We start from the raw sequence: 15,666 nt of genomic DNA on the forward strand, positions 1-15,666 counted from the left end.
TTTTTTATCCATGGATTTGGATTGCATTTTTATCTAGCATTACACAGACACCTGCAAAGATCTTCTCGTTGAAGAGATGACCATAGAAATTTAGGTAGGCATTCAAAAGTTATCCATATGATAATACTGGTCCCCATATATACTTATTTATTCATCCTAAGCTCTTTATATAATGAGAATCCCATATACCAGAGACTTGAGACTCTATGGAATCCCTTTGTGTATATGTAGAAGCACACCAGCTTCTCTGTCCATTCTTAGATTCCTAAAGTCTTATTTGATGATAGAATTGTATGGTGTGGACCCTCTTCCAATTTCTCTCTCCTTATTCCTCTGTCTATAGGGTAATGATGTATAATGGACAAATAAATTATGTATATTTACATTACACTGTCTTGACTTGATATGGAAATGTATTATACAATGGCTACCACAATCAAGATAACAACACCCTCTATTACCTAACCTAGTTGTCTGTTTTGTGTGTGTGTGGTGTTAGAACATTTAAGATCTTCTTAAGCAAATTCAGACAGACATGGTGACTTGGTACCTATTGTCGCTTTGATCCTCAGTGCTTACTCACATTTTCCCTGGCAGTTGTGCCCTTCCATCAGCATTTTCTCGTGTCCCCCAATACCTGCACTACCAGGACCCATTCAGGACTTGGTCCCTATGGCTAGTATGTCAGGTGCTATGGGTGCCGTGAGGCTGATGTGAGCCTCTAATGGTGGCTGATTCTGGACTGGGTGACCTTCCTCAAGAGCAAGTTTAAGAAGATGATAGCCAACCTTCTACTGGCACCACCTGTTATTCTTGGTGTCCCACCTTGTGCCTGCTGCATTAGGGACAGCCTTGCCCTGTGGATGGACATTGAGGAGAGCCGTACGTCCCATGGAAGCCTGCATGATGCTTAACATTTTGGAAGTCCTTTCAACTTCTTCCTAAGAGTATTTTGAAACAAAAGTTGACTGGATGGTATCATCAATTGTTGACATTTTGATAACTTGATATAGATATATTTGTTTATGCATATATATGCACATGTTACTTGATAGGGCACTTGAGAGTTAGTCTGATACATAACACTTCAGGCAATATTTTAGTATATATCATCTGAAATTGTCAGTGTACAAAAAAACAATACCAGTATCACTCTTAGAAAATTTAACAACTCTTTTCTGATATGTTACATGATATTGCTTGTATTTCCTCAGCCATCCCCAAAATATTTCTTATGGCTGTTCTGGTAAGCCATAGCCAAAAATATTTTATTTACTAATTAAATTGTTTTACAAGTTCAGGTCATGCCTCCCCAAGAATGCTCTCATTTCAGAGTCAGGCTTCAAGTTCAGGAGTCCCGAAGGATTCCATTACTTCAAATCAACTGTCTACAGAGTTCCAGGATCCCATGATAACTGCAGATTTATGAGCTGCTAGGATGAAACACTGAACTAATGATTCTGTTCTACTAGGATTATAATTTTGTTATGTAGAAAGCTACAAAGCAGAACTAAAGCGAGAGACATATCAGGTGAGGTCAGGGAGGGCCACATAAAGGGAACTTCCATTGACCCCATGGATGCATCTCCTTCCCAGAGTGTTAAGGAATGGCAGTATACAGAACAGGCCAACCAGGGGGCACTCATCTGAGCTCTGATGTTCAGAGATTGACCAGGGTTCATTATATAGGTGAGAGCATTTGGTTGATAAGAGAGTGAACTCAGTCTTCAACATCACTTCCCTTCCAGGGTGAGCATCTCATGGCTCAAAGGCTTCACACTTTAATCACATGATCAGTCTTTCTGAAATAGTGAGCTCCCACCATGAATCATCTTGTTAGCATGAACTATGAAAGAACTGAGCAGCATAAGGCTTCATGGCCTACCATGATAAAATAGATGTCCCGATAGCTCCAGGAATTCCAAAGAACTAGAGAGGTCACCTCCCATGACCGGGTTAGAAGTCCAGAGAAAGTCTTTCTTGTACAGGTCAGGTGTAAATGATATGACTGCAGATGTGGGTGAACAGGAAAATGTGCACCATCACTGTCCCAGGCACTCCCTCACTGCTTCCCAACAGACCCCATGTTGTACATGACAGACACCCAACACGAAACCCATATGACACTAATTTAGTTCAAAATCAGAGATAATAAAGCACAGGTTTGAGTATTTTATTTATATATGTGAAGTGCTCTATCTGCATTTATGACTTCCTGCCACAACAGGGCATCAGATCCCACTAGAGATGGTTGTGAGCCATCATATAGTTGCTTGGAACTGACCTCAGGACCTTTGGAAAAGCAGCCAGTGCTCTTAATCACTGAGACATCTCTCCAACAAGTTTTAGTATTTCATGCTTGTGTTGCAGTGGTACCTCTTTTCTGCTGACAGGACTAATGTTCCATTTTAAAACCCAATAACATACATCTTGTGAGTAAACAGTAATGGGATTAGGTGTAGATGCTGTGCTGGTTCCCAAGTACTTTCATAATTCTCTGTAAAAGGATTGTTTCAAAGCCTTTGATCCATCTTCCTTTTTATAGAGTATGTTGTCAACCCCAATTGGCTGGTTTGTCCAGGTCACTTTCACTGCCCATAGGATGAGAATAAATTTGATTATTTAAACACAGGAGGCTACTATACATTCAACTAACAAGAAGCTGTTATTCCCTATGATCTGGTCTTCAAAATGACCAATGTGCAAAGAAGTGTTTCAGTGACCCATAACCAGACCCTTAGGACATATGCAAATGAGAAATACTTGTTGTTGGAAGCCACTTGAATGTTGTGCGTGGTTTATTCTGTGTGTGTTTTTTATGCACGGGTGCCAGTGGCCATGTCAGAGGAGCAGCAGGTGACAGTCAAGGTTTAGGAAGCTGGCCCACCAGTAATCAAAACCCTCATGGATGAATCTCGGATAGGCATAACCCTGAGAACCTCAGTCCAAGAATGTCTCTTGCTACTGCTGTGCATTTCCATCTTTGCTGCTGCCATCTTCCTCTGGTATCCGGCATGGTGTGAATGGGCACGGGGAGATCCCCACTGCCCTTAATGCAGTATGATCATCTCTTGGTAATATCTGGTTCTACTGGACATTTTCCTCAGAGAGTTAAGTTTTACCTGTGGATTATTATGAAGATGATTTTATTCTAAGCAATGATTTTATACAAAAATAGTGTTAGTTTAAATAGAATTTTGATGATTGAGCAGTTTTAATAAATATAGTAAGAATTTATGATAGAGGTTAGTTTAGTGGAAAAATTAACATAGGTAAATGTTGCCTCTGCCTCTGATAAAGCAGAAGCTGCAGAGGATGAAAAACAAAACAAAGAAGTGTCACACAGCTAGAACACATGAGTTTCTACTGAGGAGCCATATAGACTGTGGCTTAGGTTATTGATTAAGAAAAACAATTGAGTCCCAGAAGCCCAGCTAGCTTAAATTCTTCTAATCTTAATGTTGGGAGATGTGTTCATAGGTTTCAGAGTGCATCATAGCTGAAACAAAGCCTTAAAAAATAGCTTAAGGTTAGATTGAGATGTTTTTATGAATAGCTTCGAGGAGGAAAACCCTAGGAAATGAATCTAAAGTTCAGAAAGGCACATAATTGAGTGAGGGACTCGTTAAAGTCAGGGAACAAGAACAAAGCAGCCCAATTATTACTAGCTGATGTGCCTTTCTTGCTAGGATTGCTTCATTACCAAAGGTGATGATTAATTCCTTGTACCCATTTCTGCCCTCAGTTTCCTGATATAAAACCAAAATCCAAAAACCTATTGCTGAATGGGTATGCACCCTGAGATTTAAAGTAGAGATGACTGATTGTTTTTCAATGTAAAAGTTTAGATTTGTGATTCTTCTAAGATTTCTTTTAAGATTACCTCTTGAGATAAGTAATAAAATGATTAGTCCTTTCTTTGTAACTGCCAAATGCAGCCTGCCAGCAAAAGAACTGACTGAGAAAAATACCCCGATTGCTTACACTCTGTTAATCTATAACAAGTTACTTAGAGGTGAATGCGTGTGGGTTCTTGAGATGACTTTGTTTAAACACAAAAGGGAAATGGGAGACATGTTTCTGCATGTATCCATTGTAATCATTAACTTGAAAAATAGAATGTAACCACATTATAATTTTTTTCAGGACTAAAAGAAAACATTTATTGAATCAAAATCAATACTTTCTTTTTAATATCTACAAGCCAACAGTGAGCTCACTTTATTCAAGAATGAACACAATGTACAAAAAAGTATGCTTATATTATAAAAATACATCCATCTTCTCTTCCGGTGCCAAGCAGAAGTCACTGAACAGATCAAGGCAAGCTGCTCTACACCAATAGCTCTGTTTAACCACAGGGAAGCTAATGGACAAAATCTTCCCAGGCCCACAGGAAAAGCTGCACCCAGCACATGTTGCTACCAGAATCCAGGTGCAACCTGCTGTTCCTCTTGCTTACTAATTGTCACTGTGTATTTCAGAAAAGTATTAACAATATAATAAATTCTGGGTACAAAATCCTATTAGCTCCAATTTAAAAATGAGATGCGTTACTATGAAGCAACAAAGAGTTCCCAGGGTTTACAATCCCATGTAGGGACATGGGAAGTTTGCTTCCCTTCACCCTTGCCAGCATTCTTAAGCCTCCATAAAAACCATCATGTACAAGGTTAGTTACTCTGTACATATTCTTGACTTTACTGGAACCTTCCAGAACACCAGGCCAGTGCACTGTGTACAGTGTCTCACTGTGCTGAGAAGAGGTCCGAGGCAGCTGCAGGACCATCACAGGCTCCTTTGGCTTATTAATGACTGGCCTTGGAGCAGCAGAGTGATGGGGGAGGGGACAATGGCTCCCTGTGCTGTCCCATCCATCAGTGCTGAAGATGCCAAGAAATCCCTGTCTGTCATACAGAGTTTGCACACAGCAGTGCCCTGGCAGGAACCTCACCCTGGCTAAGCAGAATGAGAAACTCAAGAGTGCCGTGCCCACATGATGAATTAAAGACAACAGTGAATTCAACATTTCTCCTTGACAGACTCTCTCTGTGCTCGGATTGACACCTATGAATGGGAAGAATTGCAAAGTCTAAGGATCAGGTCCTCCAGTGTTGCATCCCACTGGTAAATTAAGTTCAGAAGAAATGGAGGAGAAATGCTTTCAGCTGTGCCTGCGCTGCCCTACTGGCTCTACAGTCAGCATCTCAGGACAGGAGCAGTGCTGGGCAGGGACAGACAAAGGGCAGAAGGTAGAAATGATCACAGTTTCTCTAGACAAGGACCTAACTGCTTTCCGCACTCTGATTTCAGTCATGCTCATCTTCTGCACGAATGCCAAGCAATCAAAGGCAGTTAGACAGTGATGTGGACCCCAGGGCCCAGCTGGGAAGGGGAACAGAACAGGACCTGAGCAAAGGCCTCTGGCAAACCACAGAAAGTCACTGTGAGGGCTGTTCATGGTCAGGGAATCAGCCAGGCAGGCAGCAGGTGCTGTTGGAAGCTGCCATGGCCTCCGTAGCAGTGGAACACTGGAAGGCCAAGGGCTCTGCCGTCAAAGCTGGTAGCAGAGGCTGAGTTTAAAGAGAAAACAGAGACAGTACACAGAGAGTGAAGAGCTAACAGGACGAAGATGCCGAGAAACTGGATGAGCTTCACCACGACACGTAGATACGGAACTATTTGCTCACAATCACAGGTCCTTACTCTCAGAATAAATACACTGAACGTTTAGAGCCATGCAACTGCCTTTGGAACACAGGCTTTCTGTAACTGCTCTAATCAGACCAGACCCCAACTTTGATTATCTGTAAAGAGCATCCTCCAGGAGAGCAGCATCCTCAAGCTGCAGCAGCTCAGGATGCCAGTGTCTGGCATCCCAAGGGGGTCCCCTCTGAGCAGCACCTTGAGTGTACAGACACGAGCTCAAGTTTCCAACAGATGAAAAGGACTATTGTGCTTGTGGGTCTCACACCTTCAAAATATACATAAATGGTGGCAGTAACTATAGGTCTCTGCTCACCAGTAAAATCATAATGCAGAAGGGCTGGAGGTGCAATGAAAGTTTAAAAGGGAAAAAATTGCAAAACAGTGCTAGCAGTCACAAGAAGACCATGCTCCATATCGATTAAACATTGAAAATTCAGCTATGATCCAAAGAACTCTCATCAGAATCCCAGGCATGCATGACACTGACAGCAAGGCAGGTCGGCCTGGCGCTGCCTTCCTCAGAGCAGGAATGTCTTGCTGGAGATCATAGGGGTGAACAGGTTGCTGCAACACTTCTTTTTTATAATTAAAATAAAAGGAATCCATTCACAAGACAAAAATATTATAGAACTATGGACAGAGAAAAGACAGAAATTCTGATGGACCGGGACTATCCTGCCTTTGTGTCCACAAGCTGCATCTGCATGCTGGCTCCGCCCTCCACCACTTTGTAATTTTTATACTGCTTGAAAGATGTTGCTGGGGTATATAAGCTGTAAGGGAAAAAATCAAGTTAGTCAGAATGAAGACATCAAGAGAGACAGAAGGGACATTTATGGATAGAGCTAAGGAAAGAAATGAAGAACTGAGAGAGATGATAGGTCCCGTGTGTGTGTTGTGTGTGTGTGTGTGTGTGTGTGTGTGTGTGTGTATGTGTGTTTTATCTCTAGCAGATAAAAAGTCCTGGTCTCCTGGTTCTGTAGGCTCCCCCTCAAGCCCTGTGCTGCTGGAGGCTTATCCTCAAGGCAGCAACCAGATGATGTTTGCCTGTTATGTGTATGAACATGGAGGTAGCCAGAGGAGACTTCAAGAAGGGAAGTGTTTGGAAGAGTTGGAAGCTGAGCATGTGGGTGTGAGCTGGAAGACATTTGCAGGAGGAACTCAAATGATCCCATTATTAGCAACTAGTTTAAGTTCCCCTCTGGTATATTGTGATCCATTAATTCTCCCAACTGTTCCCAACAGTGCTGTGAACCCACAAGGCTCAAGGCTGGTGCTGAGCAGTCCAGGGATCAAGGGAGGAGAGGCATGAGGAGAGAGACAGCCTCCTCTCACAGCTGCTAACCAGAGCTGTGTCAGGATGTGGCCAGTGGCCCAGTGAGTGGAGAGTGCCCATGAGTGAGTTGTGAAGACAGTGGGAAGCAGAGAGCTCAGAGGAGCAGCTTCAGAAGGACCAGGATGTGAGCTTTGCCTTCCCCCTGCTGGAGGCAGCTGAGTGGGAAGTGGGAGCCCACACAATGGAGAGGGGCCAATGGTCCTCTAGAATGTGGTGTCAGAACTTGGCTGTTTAGTCAAAATGGATGTTGTCGTGCCTTAATTGTTTGCTATTTGATTGGAAAGACTTTTCCCAGTCTTTCACTCTGAGGTAGTGTCTGTCTTTGAAGTTGAGGTGTGTTTCTTGTGTGCAGCAGAAAGATAGATCCTGCTTTCATATCCATTCTGTTAGCCTGTGTCTTTTTATAGGTGAATTAAGACCAGTGATATTAAGGGATATTAATGACCAGTGATTGTTAATTCCTGTTATCGTTTGGTGTTAGTGTGTGTGAATTTCTGTTCTTTGGGATTTACTGCTGTGAGGTTATCTATTGCCTGCGTTTTCATGGGTGTATCTGACTTCCTTAGGTTGGAATTTTCCTTCTATTGCTTTCTGCAGGGCTGGATTTATGGATAGATATTGTTTAAATCTGGTTTTGTCTTAGAATGTCTTGTTCACTCCTTTCTGTGGTGATTGAAAATTTTGCTAGGTATATTAGTCTAGGCTGGCATCCATGGTCTCTTAGTGTCTGTATTACATCTGTCCTGGTTCTTCTGGCTTTCAAAGTCTCTATTGAGAAGTCAGATGTTATTCTGATGGGTTTGCCTTTATAAGTAATTGGCCTTTTTCCTTTGCTATTCTTAATATTCTTTCTTTGTTCTGTATGTTTAATGGTTTGATTATTATGTGGCAAGGGGACTTTTTTAGGGGGGTGTCTAGTCTCTTTGGTATTCTATAGGTTTCTTGTATCTTCATGGGTATTTCCTTTCTTCTGTTGGGAAAGTTTTCTTCTGTGATTTTGTTGAAATTATTTTCTGTGCCTTTGAGTTGGTATTCTCCTTCTATCACTATTATTCTTAGGTTTGGCCTTTTCATGGTGTCCCAGAATTCCTGGACATTTTGTGTTATGATTTTTTTGGCTTTGGTATTTTCTTTGATTGACAAATCTATTTCCTCCATTGTATCCTCTACACCAGAGATTCTCTCTTCCATCTCTTGTATTCTGTTGGTTATGCTTGCATCTATGTTTCCTGTTCATTTACTCAGATTTTCTATTTCCAGCATTCCCTCTGTTTGTGTCTTCTTCATTGTTTCTATTTCACTTTTCAAGTCTTGAACTGTTTCCCTCACACATTTAATTGCTTTTTCATGGTTTTCTTGGCTTCTTTAAGGGATTTATTGATCTTTCCCCACCACTTTTTGTTTGTCTTTTCCTCAGTTTCTTTAAGAGAATTTTTCATTTGCTTTTTAAAGGCTTCTAGTATCTTCATGAAGTTATTTTTAAGGTCACTTTCTTCTGCTTCTACATTGTGATGTTCAGCTCTTGCTGTTGTAGAAGGGCTAGGTTCTGGTGATGCCATATTGCTCTTTATGTTGTTGTATGTATTTTTGCACTGGCATTTACCCATCTCTTCCTCCAATAGGTGTAAGAGGTGCCTATGTCTGAGCGAGGTGCTATTGGTCTAGTCTGTTCTTGCTGTGTCTGTGTCTCTGGGGGCCCCTCTGGGTCCAATCTTAGCTCTTGATCTAATTGGAGCTGGGAGATTCTGTTTTTTTCTGGGAGGTGCTCTTGGTCCAATCCAAGCTAGCTGATTCTGTGACTCAGAGAACTGCTTTTGATCTTATTAGAGCTCTTGGTCCAGTCAGAGCTGACAGATTCTGTGTCTCAGGAAACCTCTCTTGGTCCAATGAGAGCTGCAAGATTCTGTCTCAGAAAGCCACTCTTGGTCCCTTGAGAGCTGGCAATTTGGTTTCTGTGTTTCAGGAAGTTACTGGGGTCACAGTCATATGGGTATTGGGGTAGGGCATGGAACTTGTAGATTGCAGGGTCTGAAGGACAGTGTTTTGTTAGGATGGCCTTCCTGCAGGAGTTTTCCCTGCTGTCTGGCAACTGGGGCAGAGATGGATGGGGGTTCCTGGGGACTGGATGTGTCCCAGGACTTGGGTCCTAGAGGCAGGACTCTCTGGGTGGGAGAAGAGTCACTCACCTCTTGGTCCAATCAGAACTGGAGGCTTGGTTTCTGTGTCTCAGGAAGTTACTGGGGTCACAGGCAGATGGGTATTGGGGTAGGATGTGGAACTTGTGGATTGCTGGGTCTGATGGGAGGTTTTGGTGGGGAATCCTTCCTGCAGAAGTTTTCCCTGCTGACCATCAACTGGGGCAGAGTCAAGTGGGTCCTAGAGTGATAAGTATTCTTTAAATCTGGTTTTATCATGGAATATTTTGTTTATTCCATTTATGGTGATTGAGAGATTTGCTGGATATAAAAGTCTGGGTAATAGTCTGGGTTGGCATCCATGGTCTCTTAGTGTCTGCATAACATCTGTCCAGGACCTTCTGACTTTCAGAGTCTCCATTGAGAAGTCAGGTGTCATTCTGATGGGTCTACCTTTATATGTTACTTAGCCTTTTTCCTTTGCTGTTCTTAATGCTTTTTCTTTATTCTATATGTTTAGTGGTTTGATTATTATGTGGCGAGGGGACCTGTTTTTTTGGATCCAGTATATTTGGTGTTCTGTAACCTTCTTGTATCTTCATAGGCATTTCCTTCTTTATGTTGGGAAAGTTTTCTTCTATGTTTTTGTTGAATATATTTTCTGTGCCTTTGAGTTGGTATTCTTCTCCTTCTACTATTCCTAGGTTTGACCTTTTCATGGTGTCCCAAATTTCCTGGGTGTTTTGTGTTATGATTTTGTTGGCTTTAGTATTTTCTTTGACTGACAAATCTATTTCCTCTATTGTATCTTCAATGCCAGAGATTCTCTCTTCCATCTCTTGTATTCTGTTGGTTATGCTTGTATCTGCAGTTCCTGTTCATCTACTCGGATTTTCCATTTCCAGCATTCCCTCTGTTTGTGTCTTCTTCACTGTTTCTATTTCAGTTTTCAAGTCTTGAACTGTTTTCTTCACCTGTTTAATTGTTTTTCTTGGCTTCTTTAAGGGATTTATTGATTTCTTCCAAATTTTTGTTTGTCTTTTCCTCAATTTCTTTAAGGGAATTTTTCATTTCCTCTTTAAAGAGCCCTATCATGTTCTTAAAATCATTTTTAAGGTCGATCTCTTCTCCTTCTTCTGCATTGGGATGTTCAGGTCTTGCTGATGTAGAACCAATAGGTTCTGATGGTGCCATATTGGTCTTTATGCTGTTGACTGTATTTTTGCACTGGCATCTACCCATCTCTTCCTCCACTCAGTGCAAGCAGTGTCTGTGTCTGAGGGAGCCTTTCTTAGTCTGATGAGTACCCTTGGTCCAATGAGAGCTCTTGGTCTAATCAGGGCCCTTGGTCCAATCGGTGCTGATGGATTCTGTGTCTCAGGGATCAGCTCTTAGTCCAGTTGACACTGCCAGGTTCTCTTCCTCCAATCGGTGCTAGAGAGCTCTGTCTAAATGAGCAGCTACAGTCTCAGAGGGTGGGTGGGTTTGGGGGAGGTAGGGCTTGTGGGTTACAGGGTCTGGTGGGGGATGGTGGTAGTCTGACCTGCCAGCAGGATACCTGCCTGCTGTCCTGAAACTGGGGTTGCCGAGGATGGTGGTGTAGGGGTGCAGGGTTGTGTCCTTGGGCCCAAAGCCTAGAGGCTGGGGTGTTTGGCTATGAGAACAATGACTCACCTCTTAGTACAATCAGTGCTGTTGGGCTTTCTGATGCCTGACTTCTATGTCTAATCTAGTGGCTGTTCTGTTCTCTGATCCCCAGGTGAGTTCATAGGGTACACTATTAGGGTACACAATATATTGAGGTGTACAATATATCACCACATTTCCCCCTTTTTGTTGTTAGTTCTGATAGGTTGGCCTTCTGAACTCTAGTTGTCACTGATGTACACTCCCATGGACTTTTACTACCAGCAACTCTCAATAATCTGGGGCTATTCGTCTGTTGGACTTTGTTATACCACCTCATCACTTTATCAAAGTGATATGCCAGGAAAAGACTTTGTGAACAGAATTCTAATGGTCCAGGCATAAGACCAATAATTAATAAATGTGACATCATAAAAGCAAAGGATTCTGAACAGCAAAGACTGTCCATGGAATGAGAAAAAAATTTTCTACCAGCTATACATCTGACAGAGATTTACTATGTATAATATTCAAACAGCTTTAGAAAAAGAAAAGTACTCCCCCAAAAGGAAGGAAATGAACAACTCAATAAAAAGAAAGAAAACAACTGAAGAAAAATCCTTAGCCATACAATTTAAAAATTCTTTGAGATTTTTATCTCACCTGAGTCAGAGTGATTAATGCAAAACAAAACAAAAAAGACAATGAATCCCAGCAGCAACAAATGCTGAGTTGGACATGGGAAAAGGGAACAGTTATTCACTGCCAGCAGGAGTGCAAACAGGAGTAATGACTGTAAATATCAGTGTGGAGTTCCTCAGAAAGCTAAAAATAGTGGCTTCCACACCATCAAGCTATACCTCTCTTGGACATTTATGCAAAGGATTTCGTGTCCTAATCTAGAGACACATGCTCATCCATGTTCATTGATGCTCTATTCACAGTAACCAGAAGAAGGAAAAAGCCTAGATGCCCATAGCTGATGAATGAATAATTAAAATATATATTTACACAATGGAATATTATTTAGCTGTTAAGAAAGATGAAATTATTTAATTTATAGGTAAATGAATGGAGCAGAAAACATTCATTCTGAATGAGGTAATCTAGACCCAGAAAGACAAATGTTGCATATTTTTTCTCAGTTGTAGATGTTAGCTTTGATTCTTCAGATATGTGTTTTATTTGTAACACCCAGAGAGGTCAAGAAATTTCTAAGGGGTCAGGAGGAGGGGCTTTCAAAGGAGGAGCAATAGAATGTAATGGTAAAAAGGGTTAAAAGGGAATAGGAAAGGTTATATTGGGGTCAGGGAGAGGAGGGTAGGGTAAGAGAAGTAACATAGGATGAATAAATAATATTAAACATCTTTTGAAAAAGTCATATGGGAACATATTACCATAGAGAATTTCTAAAATACACACACACACACACACACACACACACACACACACACACAAGTTAAAATGGAGTTATTGTATAATAGGGAAACAATGTCCCAAGTAGATGGCTCGTAACTAAAACCCCAGTGGCAGGAATGTGTTACTTCTTTTTAGTTGTAGGTCTGGTAGACTCCTGAACATCATAGGCTATTGCCATCACTCTTGACTACTCTTTAGAATGCTCTTCTTAGTTTTAATTTATTTTATTATTTTTTAAAAGTTTCATTGTGTTATTCTTTGATGTGGTACAATTGCATAGGACATTTTCATGTACTGACAGAATACACACTGAGCTCATTTCCCACATACTCCCTGACTTTGCCCTTCCTCTCCCCGGTGCCTCCCATCAATCCCTCTTTCCTCTAGAAGATTTTACTTCTATTTTCATGTCCTGTGTGCAACCAGAGTTTATGCATCTGTCTAAAATCTAAGGATCACAAAGGAGAAACATATGCTGTATTTCATGGTGAGATTGGTTTAATCCAGTAAACACAATTATCCCTACTAGCATACATTTTCCTGCAAATGCCATAACTTTAATTTCTTTATGGCTGAAAAAATTCTATTGTACTCATATACCACAGTTTGTTTATCCATTCCTCTACTGTTGGACAACTAGGTTTGTTCTATAACTTAGCTATTGTGAATTATGCTCCAGATTTTCATAAGACCCTATTGCTGCAAGCTACATATTTGAGTCAGAGGAAATAAAAAAATCAAGTTGTCATTGACCTAGAAGCTTCATCACTACTGTCTAGCTATCATAATGCTGGAAGGTGCTATCCATGCTACTGGAGAAGAAGCGTAATCATTGATCTTATCCAGCTCTGAACCCTGGGAGCTACAGTTATGATTGATCTGGCAAGACCTGGTGCATTAGTGGCTGCAACATCATGACAGTAACCAACAACTTTCTGATTAGATTTAAGTTTTGTTGCATAAGATGAAACAAATACCTGAAACCATTATTGGGTGAAGAACCTATGACTAGACAGATCATAGGCCATAGGGGAGAATCAATTATTATTATTTAGCTAAAGGAACAAAGTATACTGACTCTTAAAGACTTATCATTTAACCTCTATCAATGTATCAACCTTCTCCTGAGAAGCTTCAATTTACTGTAAATGATGATTAACACTGAGACCCAAAACTAGCCAAGGTACAGTGAATAAGCAGAATGCTTACCCCTAAATCGGACATATATACCACAACTCCCTTCCCTACAAAGCTCAGGGAACATTGTGGAAGAGGGAAAAGAAAGTTTAAGAGCCAAATGTGATGGATGACTGTAAGGAAACAGTGTCTTTTGGATAGAGCAGGACACCTGAATATATGGACTCACAGTGGTTGTTACAGAATGCATAAGCCCAAGTCATACCAAATTCTATCTTGGGAGAAACCCTGTTGCTAGGTTCTGACTATTATGAATAACACTGCTATGAATATAGTTGAGCATGAGTCCTTGTGGGATGATTGAACATCCTTTGGGTATATGCCCACAATTCTTCCAGGGAATCTTGTCTCCACTTCATTTTCACTGGTGTGAGATGGAATCTCAAAAATGTTCAAATTTTTATTTCCTTTATGGCTAAGTATTTTGAATACATTTTAACGTATCTATTGGCCATCAGTATTTCATCCTTTGAGAACTGTCTGTTCAGTTCATGAGTCCTGTTGGGGAAGACCTTTTTTCCCTATCCTATAAGCTGTCTCTCCATCCTGTTAATTGTTTCTTTTGCTGTTTATACCACATTTTTTTTAAATTTTTATTTTGCAATACAATTCAGTTCTACATATCAGCCACAGATTCCCCTGTTCTTCCCCCTCCCGCCCCCCTCACCTTCCCCCCAGCCCGCCCCCCATTCCCATCTCCTCCAGGGCAAAGCCTTCCCCACCAACTGAGATCAACCTGGTAGACTCAGTCCAGGTAGGTCCAGTCCCCTCCTCCCAGGCCGAGCCAAGGGACCCTGCCTGCATAAGCCCCAGGTTTCAAACAGCCAACTCATGCAATGAGCACAGGACCCGGTCCCACTGCCTGGATGCCTCCCAAACAGATCAGGCCAATCAACTGTCTCACCCACTCAGAGAGCCTGATCCAGTTGGTGACCCCTCAGCCATTGGTTCATATTTCATGTGTTTGCGTTCATTTGGCTATTTGTCTCTGTGCTTTATTCCAACCTTGGTCTCAACAATTCTTGCTCATATAAACCCTCCTCATTCTCGCTAATTGGACTCCCAGAGATCCACCCGGGGCCTAGTCATGGATCTCTGCATCCAGATCCCTCAGTAGTTGGATGAGGTTTCTAGCACGACAATTAGGGTATTTGGCCATCCCATCACCAGAGTAGGTCAGTTCGGACTGTCTCTCGACCATTGCCAGCAGTCTGTTGTGGGGGTATCTTTGTGGATTTCTGTGGGCCTCTCTAGCACTTTGCTTCTTCCTATTCTCATGTGGTCTTCATTTACCATGGTCTCCTATTCCTTGTTCTCCCTCTCTGTTGTTGATCCAGCTGGGATCTCCCACTCCCCCAAGCTCTCTTTCCCTCAACCCTCGCCCTTCACTACCCCCACTCATGTCCAGGCTGTTCATGTAGATCTCATTCCATTTCTCTGTCATTGGGCGATCCCCGTGTCTTTCTTGGGGTCCTGTTTTCCAGGTAGCCTCCCTGGTGATGTGAGTTGCAGTCCAGTCATCCTTGTTCCACATCTAGTATCCTGCTATGAGTGAGTACATACCATGTTTTTCTTTCTGAGTCTGGGATATCTCACTCAGGATGTTTTTTTCTAGATCCATCCATTTGTCTGCAAACCTCATGATGTCATTGTTTTTTCTCTGCTGAGTAGTATTCCATTGTGTATATGTACCACATTTTGTTTATCCATTCTTCAGTTGAAGGGCATCTAGGTTGTTTCCAGGTTCTGGCTATTACAAACAATGCTGATATGAACATAGCTGAACAAGTGCTCTTGTGGTGTGGTTGAGCATTCCTTGGGTATATGCCCAAGAGTGGTATAGCTGGATCTTGGAGGAGATGGATTCCCAATTTTCTAAGAAAGCACCATATTGATTTCCAAAGTGGTTGTACAAGCTTGCATTCCCACCAGCAGTGGAGGAGAGTTCCCCTAGCTCCACATCCTCTCCAGCATAAGGTGTCTTCAGTGTTTCTGATCTTAGCCATTCTGACAGGCGTAAGGTGGTATCTCAGAGTTGTTTTGATTTGCATTGCCCTGATGATTAGGGATGTTGAGCAATTCCTTAAATGTCTTTCAGCCATTTGAGTTTCCTCTGTTGAGAATTCTCTGTTTAGTTCTATAGCCCATTTCTTAATTGGACTGTTGGGCATTTTGATGTCTAATTTCTTGAGTTCCTTATATATTCTGGATATCAGTCCTCTGTCAGATGTGGGGTTGGTGAAG

This window comes from Peromyscus eremicus, chromosome 3 (genome assembly GCF_949786415.1).
Source record: "Peromyscus eremicus chromosome 3, PerEre_H2_v1, whole genome shotgun sequence".
NCBI classification, from domain to species: Eukaryota; Metazoa; Chordata; class Mammalia; order Rodentia; family Cricetidae; genus Peromyscus; species Peromyscus eremicus.